Source organism: Hemitrygon akajei, chromosome 25 (genome assembly GCF_048418815.1).
Source record: "Hemitrygon akajei chromosome 25, sHemAka1.3, whole genome shotgun sequence".
NCBI classification, from domain to species: domain Eukaryota; kingdom Metazoa; phylum Chordata; class Chondrichthyes; order Myliobatiformes; family Dasyatidae; genus Hemitrygon; species Hemitrygon akajei.
The window spans coordinates 38,503,688-38,531,299 of record NC_133148.1 but is presented as its reverse complement, the minus strand read 5'-3'; the positions used below and the strand labels follow the sequence as shown (position 1 = coordinate 38,531,299).

The 27,612-nt window shown below is 45.8% G+C and overlaps 1 protein-coding gene across 4 annotated transcripts in view; it reads left to right on the top strand.

The window, feature by feature from the left end:
* Window positions 1-27,612, top strand: part of npas1 (neuronal PAS domain protein 1) — a 625,083-nt gene that overhangs the window by 189,493 nt on the left and 407,978 nt on the right. Inside the window, exon 1 of one of the 4 annotated variants that reach the window (XM_073029339.1) lies at window positions 1,463-1,574. The exons of the other annotated variants lie outside the window; for them this stretch is intronic. The gene's annotated coding sequence lies outside the window, so the exon portion shown is untranslated. Of the gene's footprint in view, window positions 1-1,462; window positions 1,575-27,612 lie in introns of those variants that run through there. 4 annotated transcript variants of the gene reach the window in all.

Genomic DNA, 27,612 nt, shown 5'->3' with positions numbered 1-27,612 from the left:
CTCCGACAGCGTGTGGTGTAAAGTGAGTCCAAGGATGGAAGATTGGTTTGTGTGATGTGCTGGGCTGTGTTCATGATCTTCTGCAGCTTCTTCCGGTCTTGGACAGAACATCTTCCATACCAGGTTGTGATGCACCCTAGAAGAATGCTTCCTATGGTGCATCTATAAAAATTAGTGAGGGTTTTAGGGGACAGCCAAATTTCTTCAGCTTTCTCAGGAAGTAAAGGTGTTGGTGGGCCTTCTTGGCAGTGGACTCTGCTTGGTTAGACCAAGTGAGGTCATTTGTGATATTCAACCCCATCTAAGTCAGTCTGACCGTGGATTGATTGTTGGTGCCAGATGGGGTGGATTGAGTATCTCAGAAACTGCTGATCTCCTGGGGTTTTCATGTGCAACAGTCTCTGGAGTTTACAGAGAACGGTGCGAGAAACAAAAAAAAGAAATCCAGCAAGCGGCTGTCCTGTGGGCGAAAACGCTTGGTTAATGAGAGAGGTCGGAGGAGAATGGCCAGACTGGTTCAAGCTGACCGGAAGGTGACAGTAACTCAAATAACCACACGTTACAACAGTGGCGTGCAGAAGAGCATCTCTGAATGCACAACACACCGAACCTTGAAGTGGATGGGCGACAGCAGCAGAAGACCAGTGACCAATTCTGTAAAATTCTGTAGCTAGTAAATAGATAAGTGTCTTTCTATAGAGCTAGGTTTTTCCTTTCTGGACTTGGTTGGAGCCCTTTCATTTTTTTTTTGCCATTGGCTCAATTGACGTTATTGCCCAGAGTGCCCTTGCCTGACTTCTTCCCCCGCTAAAGAGCCGTTGGGCAGACAAGGTGCCTGATGGAATCGGCCTTCTTCGTGAGGATCAACTAATGGATAAGTGCCAAAGGCCCTTCAGGAGAGAGGAAGTCGTCGGAGGGAACGTTGCCGAGCGCCCAAGCCACAGACCGTGTGGGCGTGCCACTCGGCCTGCATGAACGTCCTGAGGCGAAGCATCTTGACGATGTCCTCGATGGTGGGGAGGCTGGTGCCCGCGACGGAGCTGGCTGCGTCATCTGTAGAAATTTGCTAGCGATTTGCTTGGGTTAGGCCTCTCCCAGCATCCGCCGTGACCGTGGAGCTGGATTCCTTGACAACGAGAGTGCCAACATCACACATTTAAATTACCCTTTTGTTACCGTCCCCCGTCACAAGGTTCCCTTTGTGTCGCTGGGAGCAGTTCAAAGTTCAGAAGGATGCAGAAAAACATTTGCTGTGGCAAGGATTTTTTTTTGGCATTCTTGCCTGTTTTGTTTCCGCTTGCTGGATGGCCAATCGCAAACGAGCTGGGAGGATCCTTATGCCTTCTGCAAGTGTGTGTGTGTGTGTGAGAGAGAGAGAGAAGGGGGATAGAGAGCTGGTCCCCTCAAGCATTCTCAAGTCTGTCCATCCCTGGACTGCCATGTAGCCTCATTCAACCATCATCATCTCTCTTCATCAACCAAAGCTCAAAGGTCAAAACGGGAGGCTTTTTCCCAGGGTTGAAATGGCTAACGCGAGGGGGCAGAGTTTTAATGTGCTTGGAAATAGGCACAAGGTAAGAGGTAAGTTTCCCAGACACAGAGAGTGGTGGGTACGTGGAATGGGCTGCCGGCAGCAGTGCTGGAAGCGGATACAATAGGGTCTTTTAAGAGCCTCTTAGATAGGTACATGGAGCTTAGCAAAATGGAGGGCTATGTGGTAGGGAAATTCTAGGCAGTTTCTAGAGTATTCTACGTGGTCGGCACAACTTTGTGGGCCGAAGGGCCTGTAATGTGCTGTCGATTTCTGTGTTCTATGTTCTATATTGTGTCTAAGACTTTTGCCCAATGCTGCATTGATCAATGTAGAGCGGAGAGCGATTTTGTAAAGCTGGCGGGAGCAAAAGATGTTGGGATTGGTGAGAGTGGAGCAATGTGGGGGAGGGGGAGGAGGTGGGACAGGTGGCAGAGAAGGAGTGCCAGGGGCAGGGGGTGACGTGGGTGCAGACACACCTAGCCCCAAGACACCAGGCAAGGTCATGTTTTTTTCCAAACAATTGATTAATTAATCATTACAGAATGTGCCCCCGGTGCTTCCTGCTCACTCCCCTCTACCTTCCCATTCTCGATCCACAATAGAGACCCGTGTCAGAATCAGGTTTATCATCACTCATACATCATGAAATTAATGTTTTTTTGTGGAAGTAGTACAGTGTAATACATAAAATTACATGCTTATATATGCCTAAGACTTTTGCACAGCACTGTATAGGTCACCATATACAACCCTGAGATACATCTTCTTGCAGACATACTCAGTAAGTCCATGACAGAATCAATGAAAGACCACGCCAGCTGGGTGTTGAACCAGAGTGCAGAAGACAATAAACTCTGCAAATACAAAAAGGAAAAAATGTTAAGAATAAATAAATAAGCAATAAATATCAAGCACATGAGATGAAGAGTCCCTTGAAGGTGAGTCCATAGATTGTGGGAATATTTCGATGATGGGGCAAGTGAGGTTGAGTGAAGTTATACCCTTTGGCTGAAGAACCTAATGGTTGAGGGGCAATAACTGTTCCTGAATCTGGCGGTGTGGGTCCTGAGGCCCCTGACCCTTCTTCCCGATGGCAGCAGCGACAGAGAGCACGTTCTGGGTGTTGGGGGTCCCCTGATGATGGACGCTGCTTTCCTGTGACACCGTTTCATGCCGATGTGCTCAAAGGTTGCGAGGGCTTTTCCCATGATGGACTTGGCTGTAGGATTTTCTGATCCAACACCGTTATGTTTCCATACCACTGTGATACAGCCAGTCAGTATGCTCTCCACTACACATCTATAGACGTTTGTCAAAGTTTTAGATGTCATGCCAAATATTCATGGACTCCTAAGGAAGTAGTGGTGCCACGTGCTTTCTTTGTAAATGTACTTCTGTGCTGGGCCCAACACAAGAGTAAAAGAAATGAGAGGCCACTCAGCCCCTCATATCTGCTGCGTTGTTTGCAATATGGCTGAGGACCAGAATATAAAAGCAAGGATGTAATGTTGAGGTTTTATAAAGCACTGGTCAGGCCTCACTTCAATGGATTTCAACGCACTTCATTTCAATGGATGCTGCCCGACCTGCTGAGTTCATCCAGCTTTTTTGGTACGTCTTCATTTGACCACAGCATCTGCAGTGTACTTTGTGTTTACTAGTCAGGGCTCACTTGGAGCATTGTGTGCAGTTTTGGGCCTTTTATCTTAGAAAGGTTGTGCTGAAACTGGAGAGGGTTCAAGGGAGGATCGCAAAAATAATTCCAGGATTAAACAGTTAGTCATATGAAGAGTGTTTGATGGCTCTGGGCCTGTATTCATTTGAATTTAGAAGAATGAATCTTTATGTATAGTTAAGGCAGAGGTTGATAGATTCTTCATTGATCAGGGCATGAAGGGATGCAGGAAGAAGGCAGGAGGAGATAGGGGCTGAGAGGAAAACTGGGTCAGCCATGGTGAAATGGTAGAAGAGACTTGATGGGCCGAATGGCCTGGTTCTGCTCCTATATCTTATTGTCATATGCTCTATTACATCTGCCTCGTTAGATTTTGATGTGAATTGTCATTCTTCCTGAAGTTTAATTTTCTTTAAGCTTGTTTATATGATTGCGATGTCACTTATTTTGTGAATGTTCAGTAGACTTTCAGTAATTTGTACAATTGACTCTGAATCAGGTTTATTGTCACTGACATCTGCCATGAAATTTGTTGCTTTGTGGCAGCAGTACAGTGCAATATATAAAAATTACAATAAGTTCCAATGAGAAATATTAAAATAAATAATTAACGCAAAAAGAGAGCAAAATAGTGAGGTAGTATTCATGGGTTCGTTGTCCGTTGAGAAATCTGATGGCAAAGGGGGAAGATGCTGCTTCAAAAATGTTGTGTATGTTCCGAAATGTGCATCTTCAGATTCCTGATGCCTTTCCGAAAATTCTGAAAGTGCAAGGGGGAAAATCCGAAAATGAGAAAATGCAAGGCAGATGATGCTGTTCTGAAATGTTGTGTGTACATCTTCAGACTCTGTACCTCCTCCCTGAGAATAATAATGAGACTGGGGAAGTCCTATGTAGTGTAGTTCCTTCATGATGGTAGCCGCCTTCTTGAGGCATTGCACTTTGAAGGTGTCCACAATGGTGGGGAGGCTAGTGCCATGATGGAGCTGGCTGGATTTACTACTTCCTGTACTTTTCTCCAATCCTCTGCGTTGGTACCTCCTTACCAGACGGTGAGGCTCCTGATGGTGTACCTGTGGAAAGTTGTGAGTGTTGGCGTGTGGCCAAGTGGTTAAGGCGTTCGTCTAGTGATCTGAAGGTTGCTAGTTCGAGCCTTGGCTGAGGCTGCGTGTTGTGTCCTCGAGCAAGGCACTTAACCACACATTGCTCTGCGACGACACTGGTGCCAAGCTGTATGGGTCCTAATGACCTTCCCTTGGACAACATCGGTGGCGTGGAGAGGGGAGACTTGCAGCTTGGGCAACTGGCTGTCTTCCATTAAAAAAAACACCTTGCCCAGGCTTGTGCCCTGGAAACTTTCCAAAGCACAAATCCATGGTCTGTTAACACGAACGGAGACCTACCTCCCCTAGAAAGTTGCGAGAGCCTTTGGTGACCTAGCAAATCTCCTCAAACTCCTAATGAAATATAGCCGCTGTTGTGCCTGCTTTGTAATTGTGTCAGTAAGTTTGCCCAGGATAGGTCTTCCCGTAAGATGGCAGCAGATGTTGAAGGCAGCGGACCTTGAGACCCAACCAAAGATGCTTTTTTTAATGATCCAAAGAGAATCCTACTCCAAGAACATCGGGTACTGCAGGGCGACTCCATCAGTGACCTGCTTGTTGATCGGAGTGGCTGGACTGGTGCCGGTGTTGGAGTCGACCAAGGTGTCGAAGGAGCTGGTCGGTATGTCGGAGGAGCTGGTTTGGCTCGAGAGGAGCTGACCTGGCTGCAGGCCGTTTCGCTGCCCGCTACTCAGAAGCACCGGAGTCGGTGCAGTATAACCGCGGGAGCTTGGCACGCTCGTTTCACTTGCGGTCGCAAGACTCCGTTGGACAGAGGTAACGTAAGATGCCGCAGGCCTGTTACCCTTGTCGGGTGGATGGGCCGGTCAACATGGGAGCTGTGCAGCCTCAGTTGTAGCGAGAAATGGGCCTCAAGCCTTGGGCTTGCCTGCTGCTGCAGACCAGGTGAGAGCTGGAGAAGTGCCTCAGTGTGGTTGAGCTCAGCCTGAGCCTGGCCTTGCCTGGCAGTGCTGCCCTCTTGTGTTCGAGCAGTGGAATGACAGGCTGTACTCCACCAAGATTCTGTACCATCAACTGCTGGGCATTGTCGCTCAGGGTCTTGAACCACATATATATATCTTTTTTGAGCAAATATCCTTCTTTGCTGGACATTCTGAATTATGTTACTTGCTATTTTTGAATGGTTGCTTGTTATTTTGTTAGGTTATTTGTACTACTGTGCTTTACTCCCAAGTTCGAAGAAATGTCTTGTTTCTATATACATTATATGGTAATATATGATATATACATGCATATAGTTAAATGACAATAAACTTGACTTGACACACACAGTAGTGTGTACATATATATATCGCTAGGATGCCCAAGAATTTTGCACAGTAATGTAGTAATTTTATGTATTGCACTGTACTGCTATTGCAAAAAAAAGCAAATTTCATGACAGATGTGAGTGATGATAAACCTGATTCTGATCTGGGTCTCTATTGTGGACTGAGAGTGGGAAGGGAACAGGGAGAGGGGAATCATGGTTGGGAAAAGGGGAAGGGAGAGGGGGAGGGAGCAGGAAGCACCAGAGAGACATTTTATGATCAATGAACCAATTGTTTGGAATCAAATGACCTTGTCTCAGGACTAAGTGCATCTGCTCCCACACCAACCCCTCCCCTACCCCTGACACTCCTTCTCTGCCACCTGTCCCACACCCCTCCCTTTGCGCTCCACCCTCACCATTCCCAGCTGAGGTAGTGTTCATGGGTTCATTGTCCATTCAGAAATCTGATGGCAGAGGGGAAGAAGCTGTTGCTGAAACGTTGAGAGTGTTTCTTCAGGCTCCTCTCCCTCTTCCTTGATGGTAGCAATGAGAAGAGGGCATGTCCTGGGTGATGGGATCCTTAATGATGGATGCTGCCTTTTTGAGCCATCGCCTTTTGAAGATGTCCTGGATGCTGGGGAGGCTGGTGCCCGTGATGTAGCTGACAGAGTTTACAACTTTCTGCAGCTTTTTCCGATCCTCTGCAATTTCCCTCCATACCAGACGGTCATGCACGGTATAGCTGGAGAAATTTGTGAGTGCCTTTCGTGACATCCCAATTCTCCTGAAGACTCCTAATGAAATATTGCCGCTGTTGTATATTTATGGAAGTTCATGGGAGCATGTTGGGATCGAAAGGTATTCCTGGCTGGTTTGTTATTATTTACAGGAAGTTCCCAAATCTGTGTCAGTTTTTACTGGAGATTCTGTGTTTTGTGTGTGTATGTGTGAGAGAGAAAGAGATTTTTTGTATGATTGCAGGGCCATGCATCCTTATGGATTGTGAGTTCCTGCAGATTTGTCAGTGTTTAATATTTCAGTAATATTTGAGTAATCGAGTATATATATTGGTTGATTAAATATTCCTGTTTGTTTAAATAATTCATTAGAACCATAGAACATTACAGCACAGAAACAGGCCTTTTGGCCCTTCTTGGCTGTGCCGAACCATTTTTCTGCCTAGTCCCACTGACCTGCACCTGGACCATATCCCTCCGTACACCTCTCATTCATGTACCTGTCCAAGTTTTTCTTAAATGTTAAAAGTAAGCCCGCATTTACCACTTCATCTGGCAGCTCATTCCACACTCCCGCCACTCTCTGCGTGAAGAAGCCCCTCCTAATTTTCCCTTTAAACTGTTCCCCCTTCACCCTTAACCCATGTCCTCTGGTTTTTTTCTCCCCTAGCCTCAGTGGAAAAAGCCTGCTTGCATTCACTCTATCTATTCCCATCATAATTTTATATACCTCTATCAGATCTCCCCTCGTTCTTCTACACTCCAGGGAATAAAGTCCTAACCTATTCAACCTTTCTCTGTTACTCAGTTTCTCAAGTCCCGGCAACATCCTTGTAAACCTTCTCTGCACTCTTTCAACCTTATTAATATCCTTCCTGTAATTCGGTGACCAAAACTGCACACAATACTCCAAATTTGGCCTCACCAATTATGGGTTATATGTAAAAGTAAGTGAATGGCATACAACATCATGCTACCACGTGACACGTGTGCACCCCGCTTAAAGTAAACACGAAGTTAGACCCTCATTTCGGGCTCCCAAGTCTTCCCTTGAATAAGTTTAATGTTTTGAAGTTACCACATCTGATTATATTGTGCTACATGCCCGAGATGCTTCTGCAAGTAAGTTTTTCGTTACACGTACTTGTCCATATGACAATAAACTTAGAGTTTCGCTCTTGAGTTTCTTCATTGGTAGTTCCAGGCAATGTGTCAGTCAGTATTTACACTGATTTACTGGGAACGTGTCAGCATCTACAGGGAGTCTGACACTATTGATAGGGAACTCCTAGGGGGCATCTCAGAGTTTACTAGGAATTCCTGGCTATTTTCCCATCATTTTCTAGGAGCCTGTCAGTATCTATTAAGAGTTTTCAGGATTCTGTCACTGACAGGGAGATCCCAAGAGCACGTCAGTAAATACAAGCTGCTATTGGGAATATTTCAGAATTTATAAGGTATTCTCAGGAGCGTTTCAGCGTTTGCAGCTAAGTTCCAGAACTGTAACTGTATTTGTAGTGAAACCCAGAGTGTACCGGTGCTTTTTGGAGGTTCAAAGAGTGTGTCAGTAATTAAAGGATTTCCTGGGAATGTCTAAAGTACTTATTGAGATTTCTCAAATCAGAATCAGGTTCAATATCACTGGCAGACGTCGTGAAATTTGTTGACTTTGTGGCAGCAGTACAATGCAATACATGATAATATTATTGAAAACTGTAAATTTATGTAAGTTTATATATGTGTACTAAATTGTTAAATTAAATAAGTTGTGCAAAAATAGAAATTAAAAAAAGTAATGAGGTAGTGTTCATAGGTTCAATGTCCATTCAGAAATTGGATGAAAGAGGAGAAGAAGCTGTTCCTGAATCGCTGAGTGTGTGTCTTCAGGCTCCTGTCCCTCCTCCCTGATGGTGGCAATGAGAACAAGGCACGTCCTGGGTGATGGGGGGTCCTTAATGATGGAGGCCGCCTTTATGAGGCTCCGCTTGTTGAAGATGTCCTGAATACTATAGAGGCCAGTGCCCATGATGGAGTTGGCTAATTTAACAACACTCTGCAGCCTTCTTTGATCCTGTGCAGTAGCTCTCTCCCCGCCCCCCCCCCCACCTCCCAACTCCATACCCAATGGTGATGCAGCAGTTAGAATGCTTTCCATGGTATATCTGTGAAGTTTTTCAAGTCAAATCACTTTTATTGTCATTTCGACCATAACTGCTGGTACAGTACACAGTAAAAATGAAACAGCGTTTTTCAGGACCATGGTGTTACATGACACAGTACAAAAACTAGACTGAACTACATAAAAAACAACACAGAAAAAAACTACACTAGACTACAGACCTACCCAGGACTGCATAAAGTGCACAAAACATTACAATAAATAATAAACAGGACAATAGGGCAGTAAGTTGGTGTCAGTCCAGACTCTGAGTATTGAGGAGTCTGATAGCTTGGGGGAAGAAACTGTTACATAGTCTGGTCGTGAGAGCCCGGATGCTTCGGAGCCTTTTCCCAGACGGCAGGAGGGAGAAGAGTTTGTATGAGGGGTGCGTGAGGTCCTTCATAATGCTGTTTGCTTTGCGGATGCAGCGTGTAGTGTAAATGTCCGTAATGGCGGGAAGAGAGACCCCGATGATCTTCTCAGCTGACCTCACTATCCGCTGCAGGGTCTTGCGATCCGAGATGGTGCAATTTCCGAACCGGGCAGTGATGCAGCTGCTCAGTGTTTTACATGACAAACCAAACCTCCTCAAACTGCTAATGAGATGTAGCCGCTGTCTTGGTTTCTTTATAGCTGCATCAATACGTTAGATCCTCAAGAGATAATATCACCCAGGAACTTGAAATTTCTCACTCTCTCCGCTTCTGATCCCCCTGTGAGGATTGGTCCGTGTTCCCTCGTCTTTCCCTTCCTGAAGTCCACAACTACCTGATGTTGAGTGCAAGGTTGTTGCTGTGACACAACTCAGTGAGCTGGTATAGTCACTCCTGTACGTGGGCTTAACGTCATGAGTCCTGTATTCTGAGTCAGTATTCATAGGGAGTATTCTTGGGATTTCAACAGTGGAATTTGACAATTTTTTTTTCAGGGAGTCCTGCGGAAGTTGTTGCTATTTTTAGGGAGTTCCCGCAGATTTGCCAGTATTTACAGAGAACTTCTAGTGAACGTCAGCACTGATCAGAATTTCCCAAGGACGTCTTACAGAATTTACAGGCTCCGAGACGTCTGTTCTCTTTTTTTTCGCAGGATGCTCTCAGGAACGTGGTGCGCGCGGTTGTGTGTTAATATTTACACAGAGCTCATTGAAGTTTGTCAGTGTTTACTAAGTGTTCCTCACGGTGCGTGTCAACTTCTCTCGGATATCCTGGGAGCATGTTAATATTTACCGGGATTGCCCTGGAACGCTGCAGTGTTTACAGGGGTTTCCTGTGTTGGTGCTTGTAAGACGTTAGTCGCTCGTGAGCTTAGAGAGATCCCAAGTTGTGTGTCGGAAATGCTTGGTAGTCTCATCGGTGTCTGAGTATTTATTGGGAGTCCCCGGAACTAGCTATGTGTTTATGAAATCCACACTGATATGACATTTTCAGGAGTGACCATAAGACTTAGAGACAGATTTAGGCCATTCAGCCCATCGAACCTGTACTGCCATTCATTCATGCCCGATGTTTTCTCCATCCCATTCTCTCACCTTCATCTCCGTTATCGATCAGGAATCTCTTAATCTCTGCCTTACGTACACCCAGTGTCACCCTTTGTGGCAACACATTCCACAGTTTCACCACCCTCTGGCTGAAAAAAATTCCTCCTCCCCTCCGTTCTAAAGGGACGTCCCTTAATTCCGAGGCTGTGCCCTCAGATCCTCTACTCCCCCACCTCCAAAAGTCCTTTTGTATTTCTTTATTTTCCTGTAAATGCCTGCAATTAGACGAATCTCTGGGTAGTAGATGGTGACACCTGTGGACTTTTATAATAAATTTACTTTGAATTGGCATTGATTTGACTCCCACTAATGGAGGCGTCCCTTCCACGTCCACTCTGCTGGGACCGACCAGATTTCAGTGTGTGTATTGTTATTTTGGTGAGGTCGACACGGATTGGGAGATCCTATTGGTTAATCAGTATTTACCGGGGGCTCCTGTCAGTGTGTCCATGTTTATCGGTGTGCTTGAGTCAGCCCTTTCACGGGACTGCCGTTAGTGTTTTAAAGGGGGTGCGATTGTGTTTGTAATAACTTCCCAGTAGAGGGTTAGTATTTATCACAACTGCCCGGAAATGTGTCAGTGATTTTTTCCGCCAGTGCGTTTGCATTTAGAACAAGATTCTGTTTGTTCGGCACCCTCTGCAGTGAGCCAGTTCAGGCGGGATGCTCCCGGGACAGCACCACAGGGTTTCGATGGAACTCCTGTGAGATTCCCTGTACCTACAGCATACCGAAGTTATACAAAAACTCATTTTTCATGAATTACCGGGTTGGTGGCAGATTTCCCGGGAGGATATGAGGACACATAGGGAGCATCCAAGTGTGTTTTAAGGGATTCCCAGGTGTGTATGAACATTGACCAGGAGACCCAGGGACATGCCAGAAGTTATTGAAAGCTCCCAGGCAAGTGTTAGCGTCCTTTTCGATTACTTAATTTAATTTAATTTTATATACAGTACCGTGTAAAAGTCTGACTGACACACACACACACACACACACACACACACACACACACACACACACACACACACACACACACACACACACACACACACACACACGCACATCTAGGGTGCCTAAGACTTTTGCACAGCACTGTTTTTGTCAACATGGAGCGGAGAGTGAGTTTGTAAATCTGGTGGGAGCAAAGGATGTTGGGAATGGCGGGAGGGGTGTGGGACAGGTGGCAGAGAAGGAGTGTCACGGACTGGGACGGGTGCAGACACACCCAGCCCTGAGACACCAGGCAAGGTCATATGGTTCAACACAGTTGGTTTATTGATCATTACAGAATGTCTCGCTGGTGGTTCCCGCTCCCTCCCCTCTCCCTTCCCCTTTCCCCAACCACGATTCCCCTCTCCCTGCCCCCTTCCCACTCTCAGTCCACAACAGAGACCCAGATCAGAATCAGGTTTATCATCACTCATGTATGTCATGAAATTAGCTTTTTTGTTTGCAGTACAGTGCTCTATGTGAAATTACTACAGTATTGTGTAAACGTCTTAGGCACCCTGGTAATATATATGTATCAAAGCCTCATGCACAGTACTGTACTGATGAAGGGTCCCAGCCCGAAACATCGACTGTTTACTATTTTCCCTAGCTGCTGTCTGGCCTGCTGAGTTCCTCCAGCGTTTTGTGTGTGTTGCTTTAGTAGGTACACCTGTACACCTGCTTGTTAATGCAAATATCTAATCAGCCAATCGTGTGGCAGCAACTCGATGCATAAACGCACATGGACACGGTCAAGAGGTTCAGTTGTTGTTCAGACCAAACATCAGAATGGGGAATATCTATGATCTAAGTGACTTTGACCGTACAATGATTGCTGGTGCCAGATGGGGTGGTTTGAGTACCTCAGAAGCTGCTGATCTCGCGGGAATTTTCTCTAGATACAGTAGTCTGTAGAGATAACAGAGAATGGTGCAAAAATCAAAACAACATCCAGTGAGCAGCGGTTCCGTGGGTGAAAGCGCCGTGTTAACGGGAGTGGGCAGAAGCTGACAGTAACTCAGATAACCACAGTGGCGTGCAGAAGAGCATCTCTGAACGCACGAGGTATCAAACCTTGAAGTGGACGGGCTGCAGGAGCAGCAGACCACACCGGGTTCCACTCCTGTACCCAATAAAGTGACCATTTATTGTTCTGTGTTGGTATTTATGTTTTATTTTATATATTTCAACGTACCACTGCCAAACGACAACAAATTTCACAGCACCGCGTACAAACACGCTGGAGCAACTCAGCAGGTCGGGCAGCATCCGTGGAAATGAGCAGTCAACGTTTCGGGCCGAGACCCTTCATATGTCAGTGATGTTAATCCTGATTCTAATTCAAGACATCAGTCAAGGTTTACAAAAATTTCTGGGAATGTGTCATTATTGAAAAGGCATCTGTCTATTTATCTATCTGTCTTCCTATGTATCCACCAGTCTATCTGACTATCTATCTATCTCTTACCTATCTATCTATCTATCCTCTATCCTAATCCAATCTGTCTATCACGGAGTAGTCCCGTCAGGCTATGCCATCACAGCAAACCCAATTTAACCTAATCATGGGACAGTTTGCAATGACCAATTAGCCTACCTGGTGTGTCCTTGGACTGTGGGAGGAAACTGGGGCAGCCGGGGAAAACCCACGCATTCCACGGGAGGATTTACAGAGACTCTTTACAGAACAGCGCAGGAGTTGAACTCCAAATTGCAGAAAGCCCCGACCTGTAATAGGTAGGCAGCCATTGATCCCGGGGGATGATGGGTTTGGGCGTCTGGTAGACTGTGTCCTCTCCAGGGCGCCAGCCTGGGTGGGAGGATTTGAAGAACCGGCTGTTGCCCACGCAGCAGGTTCCCCCTCTCCACGTCACTGATGTAGTCCAAGGGAAGGGCAAGCACCAATACAGCTTGGCACCGGTGTCGTCGCAGAGATTGCCAGAGTGAAGTTGTAAACAACATCAAACTGCCTCAGGTACCCCGGCTCCGGATTTCATCCTCCGGGTTTACTCCCGAAGCCTTTCCCACGGGTGGGTCTCGCCTCAAGGTAGTGGAGGTTTAAAATCAGAGTTTTCCCTCTCCTAGGTGGGCAGCCGTCCAAGGCTGTGGAGCCCCACCTGCCCGAAGCAACTGGTTTTGAGGCGTCAGTGGTCCGCCTTTGCCCCTTCTCTTGTCAGTAGAAACAGTTCCACTGGGCCTAGTGGCTAAGCCACCTGTGAAGGCCGAGAGTTGGACTTGGTTGTCAGAGGCTGTTAGAGACGCATGACATTTTGAGCACTTCAGAGGTAGTGGGAGATTGTCCCCACCACCACCCCTGGCGGTGACAACCTTAGGAACCACCCACAGCTGTAATAGTGTCACGCTAACCGCTACACCACCTTGGCCCCCAAATTAACCAGCATTTCCTGGTGTGTGTGATTTGGCGTACAAAGAGATTTCTCGGAGTTTGACACTATTCCAGGGATTTCCCTCCAGGACGCTATCGATTGTCGGAACATCTTGGTTGATTGCGTCAGTATTCACCGGGAGCTCCCGAGAATGTGTTAATGTTTACAAGGTGTTCCAAAGTACGTTTAATAGCAGAGTATGTATACAGGGTACAACCTGAAATCTGTCCTCTTCACAGACCTACAGGAAATTCCCGGTTTGTGGCAGAATTTACAGTGAGATTCTGGGAATGTGTGAGCATTCATAGGGTGTAAAGTGTCAATGCTTGCGAAGTGCTTCCAAGATGTTAGTAGTATTTACAGGGACTTGCCATGACCGTTGCAGGAGTTAGTGCTGCCCCCATGAATTGGCCCATATTTACTTAATATCCAAGGGTTTGCTGGTGTTTACAGGAACGTGTGATATGTATTGCGAGATTCCAGGAATGTGTCACAACTGAGTTCCGAACTGTGCAGCAGTAATTTTGGGGAGCTCTTAGGAACATATTGCTATTTGTAGGGAGGTCTCTGGTGATTGTCAGTCCTGATCAGGTGTTCTTGCACATCTGCCTTTACTTATAGGTAGCTCCTTCAAGTGCGGAGACAGGGAATTCATGGTTAGGCGTCAGTATATGGACCATGAGACCACAAATCACAGGAGCAGAATCAGGCTATTTGGCCCATCAAGCCTGCTCCATCATTCGATCATGGCTGATTTATTTTCCCTCTCCAGCCCATTCTCATGTCTTCTTTCTGTCCTGACGAAGACGTTCTGTCTAGGACCGAAACGTTGACAGTGCTTCTGCCTATAGATGCGGCCTGGCCTGCTGCATTCCACCAGCGTTTTGTGTGTGTTGCCCATGTCTTCTTCATAACCTTTGGTGCCCTTACTAATCAAGAACCTATCAACCTCCTCTTTAAGTACACCCAATGATGTGGCATCAACAGTCATCTGTGGCAATGAGTTCTACAGATCCACCACCCTCTGGCTAAAGAAGTTAGTCCTCATCTCTGTTCTGAATGGACGTCCTTCTGTTCTGAAGCTGTGCCCTCTAGACTTAGACACCCCGCTACTGGAATTATCCTCTGTATATCCACTCCATCTAGGCCTTTCAATATTTGTCAGGTTTCAGTGAGATCCCCCATCATTCTCCTAAACTCCAGCGAGTACAATCCCAGAGCCTGCAAACATATATTAACCCTTTCATTCCTGGGATCATTCTTAGAAACTTCCCCTGGACCCTCCTCAATGCCAGCACGTTATTTCTTGGATAAGGGGCCCAAAACTGCCCACAATACTCCAAGTGCAGTCTGACCAAAGCCTTATAAAGCCTCAGTATTACATCCTTGCTTTTATATCACAGTCCTCTCGCGATAAATGCTAACTTTGCATTTGCCTTCCTCGCCACCTACTCAGTCTCTTCGGTCTCGGAACTTGTTGCCCGTTTAGAACGTAGTTTACTGAAGAGCAAGTCACTGCCGCTATCTAGCGGAGCTCCCGGTAAATACCAAAACTCATTCATTAATGCAAGATATACAGGATATACACCAACCCCCACAAGTTCCCTGCAAATACTGACTCATTCTCAGGTATTTCCACCCGCTGTCACATTCTGTAATACGTTCCTGAAAACTCTCTCCAAGCCAGGGGTTCCCAGCCATTTTTATGCCATAGACCAATGACTTTAAGCGAGAGGTCCGTAGACCTCAGCTCGGGGAACCCCTACTCTAAATCATGGCAGCCAACTGCAATCTCCAATTGAATTTGTCCAGGACCAGACTGCACAGACAGAACACACAGCCAGGTCATCTGTCACGCTGACATTGAGGGCAGCAATGAAGTTCCTCCGTCTCTGTTGGTGTTCAGGGCCTTTCATCGTCGTGTCAGTGGCTGCTTCTCGGTTTTCACTACTCTCGGCTACGCAAGTCCCGGGCGGAGACTCAGGAATACCGTCGCACTCGGATGTAGAAGGATTCTTCATCGCTGTTTCCATCAATGTTTTGTTTTACCCGTCAGGGTTGTTAGCCCTGAGATTAACCCCCGAACCTGCAGGACCAGTGGACCACTCCTAGTCTGGCCTTTACCCTTTGACCTGCTTGGAATGGGTGACCCTACCAAGAGCCAAAGCATAAAGCCCTGACTCCAGACAACGTACTCTCTGGGTCATTGAAGCATGCAAGCCTCCAAACCCAACGACAAGGTTTTAGAGGTAGTTTCACAGCCAGGAACTCTCCCTAAGCAATCATACATTCATGGGTACTTTTGCTGAATACTAACAAACTCCATGTAAGCGCTGTTCAATTCCTGCAAGCTCTAAAACCCTTCCAAGTCCCTCCCACTCCTAGAAGCACGCTTTATGTTTGGATGCATTCCTGGGAACACCCCGTAAAAGCTGACCAACTTCCAGGAAACCCAACTCAGCGCAAACACGGTCATCAGGGACCTGGGATCTTCCAAGAAAATTGCTAAAGCCAAGGAAATTTCATTAAGTACACTTGAACAATGCGAAACTCCCTGTAGAAGCTAAAATATGGCCAGCAATGATCTATGATTACAGTCAACTGGGAATCCCATGTTAATATTGACATACTCCCAGTAATTCCTTATGTACGTTGGCTATATACTCTGCTGGGTATTTATTTTATTTAGTGATACAGGACAGAGTAGGCTCTTCTGGCCCTTCAAACCATGTTGCCCCGGCAACCCCAACAAACCTAATTACAGCATAATTTACAATGACCAACTAGCCTCCCAGTACACCTTTGGACTGTGGGAGCAAACCGGAGCACCTGGGGAAAACCCACGCATTCCACGGGGAGGACGTACAGACCGGCACAGGGATCGAACTCCAAACTCCGGAACACCCCTTTGGGAAGTTCGGCTTTCCAAAGTGTATCGCTTCACGCTCTTCCGGATTGGATTTCACCTGCCACTTCTCAGCCTCGTCCTGCATCCTGTCAATGTGCCGCATACCTTAAACTCCATATGCAACACCTCCACTGCTCTGTTCAGAATTTTGCCACAGTCTATAGAGAGTTCCTGGGAACGTGTCAATATTTACAGGGAGTTCCCATGAGTTTATGGGTGTCAGTAGGGAAATCCGAGACCTTTTAGGCTACTTACGAGGATCTCCTTCGGATGTGTCTGGGGATTCCCCGGAGTTTGACATTATTGACAGAAATTCTCATGCAGGGAGTTCCCAGGTCTACCTCAATATCGACAGAGAGATCCCAACTGTGTGTCAGCATTGATTGGAAGTTCCCAGGGTTTATCTGAATTTATATGGAGTTCCGAGATGTTTGCCACGTCTGAGAGTGTGTTCACGTGTTACCTGCAGTATGTCACAGAGGATATACAGTATGTAATGGAATTAATACTTATAGATCATAAGATATGGGAGCAGAATTAGGCCATTTGGCCCATCGAGTCTGCTCTGCCATTCCACCATGGGTGATCCACTTTCCCTCTCAGCCACAATCCCCTGCCTTCTCCCCGTATCCCTTTATCCCCTGACTACTCCAGAATCTATCAGACTTTGCCTTCGATATGCTTATGGGAGGTCCTTAGTCTGGGAATTCCATGCGTGTACTAACAGGGTGCTGCTGGACTGAGAGGAAGGCCCCTGGTGTATACCACCAGATTTGCGTCATATTGCATGGTGGAGGATTACAAATACCTGGGGATACGAATTGACAATAAACTGGACTGGTCAAAGAACACTGAGGCTGTCTACAAGAAGGGTCAGAGCCGTCTCTGCTTCCTGAGGAGACTGAGGTCCTTTAACATCTGCCGGACGATGCTGAGGATGATCTACGAGTCTGTGGTGGCCAGTGCTATCATGTTTGCTGCTGTGTGCTGGGGCAGTAGGCTGAGGGTAGCAGACACCGACAGAATCAACAAACTCATTCGTAAGGCCAGTGATGTTGTGGGGGTGGAACTGGACTCTCTGACGGTGGTGTCTGAAAAGAGGATGCTGTCCAAGTTGCATGCCATCTTGGACAATGTCTCCCATCCACTCCATAATGTACTGTTTAGGCACAGGAGTACATTCAGCCAGAGACTCGTTCCACCGAGATGTAACACTGAGCATCATAGGAAGTCATTCCTGCCTGTGGCCATGAAACTTTACAACTCCTCCCTCGGAGTGTCAGACACCCTGAGCCAATAAGCTGGTCCTGGACTTATTTCCACTTGACATGATTAATTTAATATTATTTAATTATTTATGATTTTATATTGCTATATTTCTACACTATTCTTGGTTGGTGCGACTGTAACGAAACCCAATTTCCCTTGGGATCAATAAAGTATGTCTGTCTGTCTGTCTGTCTTGAAGTGGGTCAGTATTTACAGAGAGCTCCCAGATGAGTCAACCCTCCAGTCCTGGTGAAGGGCCGAAACGTTGACTGCGTATTCGTTTCCATAGATGCTGCCTGACCTGCTGCGTTTTGCTTTGGGCTCCCAGCACCTGCAGATTTTCTCCTGTTCCCAGACGTGCGTCCGTTTCCACGGGAGTTCCCGGGAAATGCGATTCAATTAGCCACGTGTTCTGGGGGAGCCCGTTAGCTCGCAAGTGTTGTCAGTACTTACAGAGTGTGTCAGGAATTCGACAGGATTTATAATGAAATCCCTGAAGTGTGTTTGCTTTGCCGAGAACTTCCTGGTCTGTGTCGGTATTTACAGTGTTGAAGGGGTGCGTAAATACTCCGGGGGATATCCTGTAACTGTGTCCAGCAGAGCTTCGGTGCTTCCTGGGAGTACTCTGGAAACAGCTGTGAGATCCCAGGAGTGTGCCAGGACATGCAGTGTGTCCCTGAAAGTGTAAGATATTTACAGGGGATTCGTGGAAGAGCAAAGTACTTACGGAGATTCATAGCAACACCCACAAAACACTGGAGGGACTCAGTAAGTCAGGCATTCTGCTCCTCTGTCTTAAGGTCTTCATTGTATTTTGAGGCCTTTCCCTCTGGCATTGGACTGCCCCACGATAGGAAGCATCCTCCCCAAATCCACTCCGTCTAGGCCTTTTAATATTAAGTGGGTCTCAACGAGATCCCCTACATTCTTCTAAACTCCAGCGAGGTCCAGCCCAAATTCTTCAAACCCTCCTCATACATTAACCCTTTCATTCACATGATTATTCTCATAAAGCTCCTCAGGACTGCCTCCAATGCTAGCACGTTGTTTCTTAGATAAAGGGCCCAAAACTGCTCACAGGGCGGTCTGACCGATGCCTTACGAAGCCTTGGCTTTACATCCTTGCTTTCATATACCAGTCGTCTTGGAATGAGTGCTAGAAGAGATGTTTGGGAATTTGCTGTCTTACACCAGCTCTGTTAGAAGACAACACGCACAAAATGCCGGAGGAACTCTGCAGGTCAGGCAGCATCCACGGGAAAGATTAAGCAGTCGACGTTTTGGGGCCGAGACCCTTCTTCAGGACTGAGAAGGAAGGGGGAAGACGCCGGAATAAGAAGGTGGGGGGAGGGGAAGGAGGCTAGCTCAAAGGTGAGAGGTTAAGGCGGGAGTGTGGGAAAGGTCAAGGGCTGGAGAGGAAAGAATCTGATAGGAGAGGAGAGAGGACCATAGGAGAAAGAGAAGGAGGAGAAACTTATTGGCAGGTGAGAAGAAGTAAAAGACTGGGTCAGTATCGAGTGTGTTTATGGGAGTTTGTGGTATTTCTCTAGTTTTCCTTGGAATTGTCATTGTGTGGGGGAATTCCCAGGTTTGTACCTGTAGTTCAGCTTTGAAGGAAATTTATTATCAAATATTAACATATAAACAGACTTGAGATTCGTCTCAATAAGGGCAACCACAAAACAAAGAAACCCAATACAACACATTGTAAAAAGAATCACCTGTGTGTGTGTGTGTTTCCATAGGAGCGGAACTAGGCCATTCGGCCCATCGAGTCTGCTCCCTCTTTCTATCATGGCTGATGCATTTCTTATCTCTCTGAACCTCATTCTCCTGCCTTCTCCCTGTAACCTTTGACCTCCTCCTCCTCCTTATCATCATCATTATGTGCCATGTTGTATGACATCATCATCATATGCCGTGTTGTATGACATAGGTGATCATGGTCTTCCTATGAGCATACTTGTTCTTGGCAAATTTATTTTGCAGGACTGGTTTGTCATTACCTTCTTTTGGGCAGTGTATTTTCAAGATGGGTGATCCCATGTGGGCAATCATGGTCTTTCCATGATCATGATTGTTCTTGGCAAATACTCTTCGGAGATCGTCTGCCTAGTGTCAGTGGTCGCATAACCAGGACTTGTGATCTGCACCGACTGCTCATATGACCATCCACCACCTGCTCCCATGGCTTCACATGACCCTGCTACACCTTGCCCAAGGGTCACTAGCAGGCTAGCAGAGCGAAGGAGTGTCTCTCAGCTCCTTTGGGTAGAGCCGTATCTCCACCCTGCCAATGCTCGACACCCTTACTAATTAAGAACCTATCAATCTCCGCTTTAAATATACCCAATGATTTGGTCTCCACAGCCATCTGTGGCAATGAATTCCACAGTTTCATCACCCTCCTGATAATTCCAGGGAGTTCTTGGGAATTTGGCAGGAACTTGGATCTCTCAGTATCGGGATTTATAGAGTATCCTTTGGACATGTCACTATTTTATAGAGATTCCAGATTATCTCAGCTTTGATCGGAGTTTCCAGTTCTTATTTGAAGTTCAGGGAGTGTATGCATATTTTAACAAGTTCCCGAGAGTGTTTTAAATTTGGGTGTGTGTTCCCTTGGATATACCTCCTTGACCCTACGTGTGGATCATCTGTGTCAGTTTTCATGGGAATTCCTGTAACGTGACACTATTCATAGCGTGTTCCTTGGAGTGCCTCCGCCGAGAATTTTCAGAAATTGCTCAGTAGTTACAGGGAACTCCCTAGATTTCTTCAGTCTTTCCAAACAGTTCCCAGGGGTGTGTTACTGTTAGGAGATCCCTCAGGATCGTCAATATTTAAAGGGAGTCTTTGGGAGTACGATGCTATTAATAATAACTTATTTATAGAGAACTTTTCATGAAGATGATGTCGTTCAAAATGTTTTACAGTGGGACAAAGTGCAAATGTAAACATGAGCATAGTGGTGTGACGCAGGGATCGTGCCTCGTCCTTTGCTGTTTGTCTGGATGATAACGTGGTTAACTAGATCAGCAAATTTGTGGATTGGGGTGCAGTAGACAGCGAGGAAGGCAATCTTATTTCACAGTGGGACCTCCATCAGCTGGAAGAATGGCAGATGGAATTTCATGCAGACAAGGGCGAAGTTTGGCTCTTCAGAAGGACCAACCAGGGTAAACCTTACATATTATTTATTTCCATGATTTAGGAACATAGTTCAAATGACCTGATTTTGGCCAATTATCTTTCAAGGGAGATTGTTTAAACTCAGGAGACCAGTGGAGGAAGACTTGAGCGTTCGAGTCAGATCATCCAACAAAAGCAGTTCTGTGCTGTGTTCTGGTCCCAGATCATTGAGAGCTTTAAAAGCAAGGAAGAGGGCTTCAGTTCCGAAAGATACAGGAAGCCAGCGCAGAGTAGTTGGGATGGAATGTGGCACGTTAGCACAGTGCTGAGCACGTTTTTCAGTATAGGCGACACAGGGTCAATTCCTGCTGCTGTCTGTAAGGAGTTTGTACGTTCTCCCCGTGACCGCGTGGGTTTCCTCCGGGTACTCTGGTTTCCTCCCACAGTCCAAAGACACACAGGTTGGTAGGTTAACTGGTCATTGTAAATTGTCACGTGATTAGGCTAGGGTTAAATCGGGGGATCGCTGGGCACGGCAGAAGAGCCAGAAGGGCTTATTCTGGGTGGCTTCTCAATAAATAACTAAATAAAATACTCCCTCATCCTGGTTTTAGTTAGAAGTCTAGAAGTGGTGTTCTGAATGAGTTGAAGTTTGTCGATAGATTGATTCGGAAGGCCAGCGAAAATTGCATTACTATTATCTGTTCTATTCAATAGAAAGGAGGGAACTAGTTTTTCACTAATTTTATCAATTTATTGATGAAGATCCAATGCTATTTTTAAGTGTTAATGGGGTGTGTCAGTATTTATTGTGAGTTAATGAGAGAGTTTGCTCATCATGTGCTGTGTCATATGGCATGGGTGATCATGATCTCAGGCAATTTTTCCTACTGAAATGGTTTGCCATTGCCTTCTTCTGGGCGGTGTCTTTACAAGACGGGTGACCCCCAGCCATTATCAATACTCTTCAGAGATTGTCTGCCTGGTGTCAGTGGTCACATAACCAGGACTTGTGATCTGCACCAGCTGCTCGTACAACCATCCACCACCTGCTCCCATGGTATCACGTGACCCTGATCGGGGGGCTAAGCAGGTGCTACCCCTTGCCCAAGGGTGACCTGCAGGCTAGTGGAGGGAAGAAGCACCTTACACCTCCTTCGGTCGAGACGTATCTCCATCCTACCATCCTCTTGGGAGAGTATCAGTATTTATAGATACAACAACACACAAAATGCTGGTAGAACACAGCGGGCCAGGCAGCATCTATAAGGAGAAGCACTGTTGATGTTTCGGGCCGAGACCCTTCGTCAGTTAGTCCTGTAGGGATACAGTAGGGATCGTCTAGTTTGCTGGAAATATCCAAGTGTATCAGTGTTATCGGGCTCTCCTGTGAATCAAAACCAGTTTTAATATCGTCAGCAAATGTGAAGTTTAACTTTGTGGCAGCTGTACAATGCAATACATGATAATTATAGGGAAAAATGGAATTACAGTAAATATATACATATGTATATTAAATACTTAAATTAAAAATAAGTAGAGCAAAAACAGAAGTAGATATCATTGGCATATTTCTTGAAATTTGTTGACATTGCAGCAACAGTACAACATCGCTTAATAATGGAGAAAAAACTGAACTGCAGAACTGCAGTGTATGTGTATGTGTATATATATACACACACACACACACACACACACACACACACACACACACACACACACACACACACACACACACACACACACACACACACACACACACACACACACACACACACACACACACACACACACACACACACACACACACACACACACACATATACCGGTAATAATAGTTAAATAGTTAAATTAAATAGAAATAAAAATAAGTAATAAGTAATGGACATGGGTTTAGAAATTTAGAAATTTAGAAATTAGAAATTAGTCCATTTGGAAATCGGATGGCAGAGGGGAAGAAGCTGTTCCTGAACCGTTGAGTGTGTGTCTTCAGGCTCCTGTACCTTCTTCCTGATGGTAGCAATGAGAACAAGACATGACCTGGGTGGTGGGGGTCCTTAACAATGGATGCCACCTTTTCTGAGGTACCGCTCCTTGAAGATGTCTTGGGCACTACGGAAGCTACCTGAATATGTCCTTATATACAGAAATACCTCTGGGAATCCTCATCAATACGGACACACACCAGGGAACTGCCCTGGAGCTCCTGATCTTCTGTTGGTGTTTACAGTGAGTTACTATCTCAGCGAGCTCCCACTGAAAACAAGTTCCCAGCAGTGTGTTAGTATTTATACTGGTGGTTCCCTGAGAGAGTACTAATATTTATTGAGAGTTCCTGGGTGTGAGTTTTTAGAAAATTATTTCTGTAGAGCACCATAACAGGGCCTTCCGGACCCCTATCACCCAGAACATGCCCCCTTCTCATTGCTACCATGAGGGAGGAGGTAGAGGAGCCTCAACAATTCAGAGACAGCTTCTTCCCTCTGCCATCAGATTTCTGAATGGATTTTGAACCTCACTCACTACTTTTTTTAAAAATTTATTTTTGCTCTACGCATTTAATTTAACTATACCCTGTGTACCTTGTGGTAGGTTAATTGTTAAGAGCTGGTGATCTCTTAAAAAAAACTCACCCGGCAGAAGGCAATGGCAAATACTGTAAACACAAAGTATACTGCAGATGCTGTGGTCAAATCAAGACGTACAAAAAAGCTGGATGAACTCAGCAGGTCGGACAGCGTCCGTCGCCCTGACAAAGGGTCTCAACCCAAAACGTTGACTGCTTCTTTCAACAGATGCTGCTCGACCTGCTGAGTTCATCCAGCTTTTTTGTATGTCTTGGCAAATACTGTAACTTGCCTAGTACACGATTTCCCAATACGTTAGAGCGGCGTGGAAGGAAATCATCCACTACCTGGAAGTAATTCCGGATGTGACATACCTACCTGTAATTCACAGCTTTTTAGTTATTATTATGTATTGCATTGTATTCAAAAACAACAAATTACACTATATGCCGGTGATATTAAATCTGATTCTGATTACTGTAATTTGCAAAAAAAAAATTAAACAGTGCAAAAGAGGAATAGGTGAGTTAGTGTTCACAGGTTCAGTGTCCATTCAGAAATCTGATGGCAGAGGGGAAGAAGCTGTCCCTGAATTGTTGAGTGTGTGTCTTCAGGCTCCTGGACCACTTTATCATCATGTATTGCACTGTACTGCTTTCACAACGTAAGTCAGCGATATTAAACCTGACTCTAATTCTGACTCTGAGAAGAGGGCATATCCTGGATTTTCAGGGCACTTGGTGATAGATGCCACCTACTTGAGACACTGCCGTTTGAAGATGTCTTCAGTGGTGAAGATTATACGAGGGGTGATTGATAAGTTCGTGGCCTAAGGTAGAAGGAGTCAATTTTAGAAAACCTAGCACATTTGTTTTTCAACATAGTCCCCTCCTACATTTACACACTTAGTCCAGCGGTCGTGGACCGTACGGATCTTGAACCTCCAGAAAGTGACCACATATGGGTGATTGATAAGTTTGTGGCCTAAGGTAGAAGGAGATGAGTTATTAACTTCAAACTTTCTGCATAATCACTCGAAGAGTTGAACTGCAAGTGCATGTAACTAGAGCTGTATAACTCATCTCCTTCTACCTTAGGCCATGAACTTATCAATCACCCATATGTGGACACGTTCTGCAGGTCCACGTATGCTCCATGACCACTGGATTAGGTGTGTAAATGTAGGAGGGGACTATGTTGAAAAATAAATGTGCCAGGTTTTCTAAAATTGACTCCTTCTACCTTAGGCCACAAACTTATCAATCACCCCTCGTATTAATTTATAACCCTTACTGTTGAGGTGGTGGGGTGGAGATACGTCTCTACCAAAGGAGGTGTAAGTTGCTCCTTCCCTCCACTAACCTGCAGGTCACCCTTGGGCAAGGTGTAGCACCTGCTTAGCCCCTTCCCCCCTCCCACCCCCGATCAGGGTCACGTGAAGCCCTAATGGACGGTCATGTGAGCGGCCGGTGCAGATCACAAGTCCTGGTCATGTGATGCCAGGCAGACAATCTCTGAAGAGTGGGGTGACACGGTAGCGTAGCAGTTAGCAAAATGCTCTACAGTACAGTTGACCCGGGTTCAATTCTGCCGCTGCCTGTAAGGAGTCTGTACGGTCTACCCATGACCGTGCGGGTTTCCTCTGGGTGCTCCGGATTCTTCCCATCGTCCAAAGATGTACCCCGCGGTAGGTTAATTGGTCATCATAAATTGTCCCGTGATTAGGCTAGGAGTGAATTTGGGGATTGCTGGGTGGAATGCTTCAAAAGGGCTGGAAGGGTATGTATCTCAATAAATGAACAAACAAACAAACAAACAAAATAAATAAATAAATGTATTATACAGTGCAGGCTTATCAAAAATACGTTTGTGATGATTGGGATGGCAGAAGACCCTGCTTAATTGTGTCTGGTCTTAGGACGCTATGTCCCGGAAGTGCTTTCGTCTTTTTAGGGATGCCTGAAAAGAAATCAATATTTCCGGAGTGTTCCAAGGAATATTTTGGGATCTACCAGTATATTGGGATAGGGGCAGCTCGGTGACGTAGGGGATAGTGCAACGCTTTACAGAGCCGGCGCTCAGGGTTCAATACCTGCTGTTGTCTGTATGTTCTCCCCATGACTGTGCGGGTTTCCTCTGAGCGCCCTGCTTTCATCTCATGTTCCAAACACATGTGGGATAAGGTCAGTAAGCTGTGGGCATGATATGTTAGCTCCGGAAGCATGGTGAAATTCGTGGGCCGTCCCCAGCACATCCTCGGACATTGTTGGCCATTGGCAAATATGGCCTGTTACACTGGATGTTTCTACATACATGTGGCAATAAAGATAATCTTTAAAGTAAATCTCTCTACATTAAATATCCAGGGGTGCATTACTATTTGCAGCAAATTCCCAGGCATGTGCTCAAATTTATAGGTATTCCCAGGGCCTGAAGTTGTATCAGATATTGGTGAGGCCTAATTTGGAATATTGCGTGCAGTTTTGGTCACCTAACTACAGGAAAGATGTATGCCCACAGGAAAAAGAATCTCAGGGTTGTATGTGGTGACATGCATGTACTCTGATAATAAATTTTACTTCGACTTTGACTTTAACTTTGAGATAAAATTGAAAGATTGCAGAGAAAATTCACCAGGGTGTTGCCGTGAATGGAGGACCTGAGTTGTATGAAAAGATTGGATAGGTTAGGTCCTTATTTCTTGGAATGTAGAAGATAGAGAGGAGATTTCATAGAGGAATACAAAATTATGGGAGGTATAGATAGGGTAAATGCAAGCAGGTTTTTTCCACTGAGGTTGGGTGGGACTACAACCAAAGGTCAAGGGTTAAGAGTGAAAGGTGAAAAATTTAAGGGGCACACAAGAGGAAGCCTCTTCACTCAGAGGGTGGTGAGAGGGTGGAACGAGCTGCCAGCACAAGTGATGCATGTGAGCTCGATTTCACCGATTAAGAGAAGTTTGGACGGGTACATGGATGGGAGGGGTATGGAGGGATGTGGTCCCGGTGCAGGTCGATCAATGGGAAGTAGGCTGTTTAAATGATTTTGGCATGGACTAGATGGGCCAAAGGGCCTGTTTCTGTGCTGTACTTTACTATAACTCAATGTTTTCCAACATTTGGATTAAACTTCATCATTTAAGAGAAATTTGGATGGGGAGGGTGTGAAGGGCTATGGTCCTGGTGCAAATCAATGGGACTAGACGTTATAATAGTTCAGCACAGACTAAATGGGCTGAAGGGCCTGTTTCTGTGCTGTAGTGTTCTATGGCTACTTCAATATATTCAGGGAATTCCCAGACATTTCAGGGTATGGAGGAAGTTCTTGGAATGTGTTGGGATTTAGCAGTGTGTTGATATTTATTAAAGATCTTTGTGCACGTGTCGTAATTTCTTTGGAGTATCCGAGCGTGCACCAGTACTTACAAAGAGTCCCCAGGCGACTGTCGGTATTTATAGGGAGTGTCTGGGGGATGTGGCAGTGTTTGCAGGGAGTTCCCCGGTGCCTGTCAGTAATTACAGGGCACGTTTGGGAGTGTTTCGGGTCTCACTGAGAGCTCCAGGGAGGAGCGTCAATATTTGCACGTTATTCCTGGGAGCGTGTTAGTGTTTACCACAAGCTACCAATATCAGTGTCAGCACTTAGAGGAAGTCCCTGGGAGTGTGTCAGTTTATTGGGAATTCCTGGGAGTGTTTCATTATTAATCGGAGATCACGTGGGTGCATCAGTGTGTATAGAATTTGTCCGTATTTCTAGAGCGTTCCCAGGAGTGTGTCAGTATCTGTGGAGTGGTCTCACATTTCCTGGGAATATCTGGCACTCTGTCAGTATTTACAGGGTGAGGTATTAATTACAGGAAACTCCCCCCTCTCTGTGTGTGTGTGTGTGTGTGTGTGTGTCTGTGTTCACAGACTCCTGGGAATGTGCCAGCATTTACAGGGAGTTCCTGGGCATGTGTCAGTATCCACTGGGTGTTCAGAATCAGAATCAGGTTTACTTACTATCACTGACATAGGTCGTGTAGCAGCAATACACTGAAATACATTTTAAAAATTAACATAACTTACAATAAGAAATTTTTTTTAAAGGACCATGGCCTGAAAGGTCATCTCTGTAGATGCTGCCTGAGCTGCTGAGTTCCTCCAGCTCCTGTGCGTTGCTCCGGATTTCCAGCATCGGCAGACTTTCTCCTGTTTATAAGTAGTGCAGAAAAGAGTAAAAACTGAGGTGGTGTTCATGGAATCATGAAGTCCGTTCAGAAATCTGTCGGCCGAAGAGAAGAAGGTGTTTCTAAAACGTTCAGCGACTCCTTTCAGGCTCCTCACTGATGAGA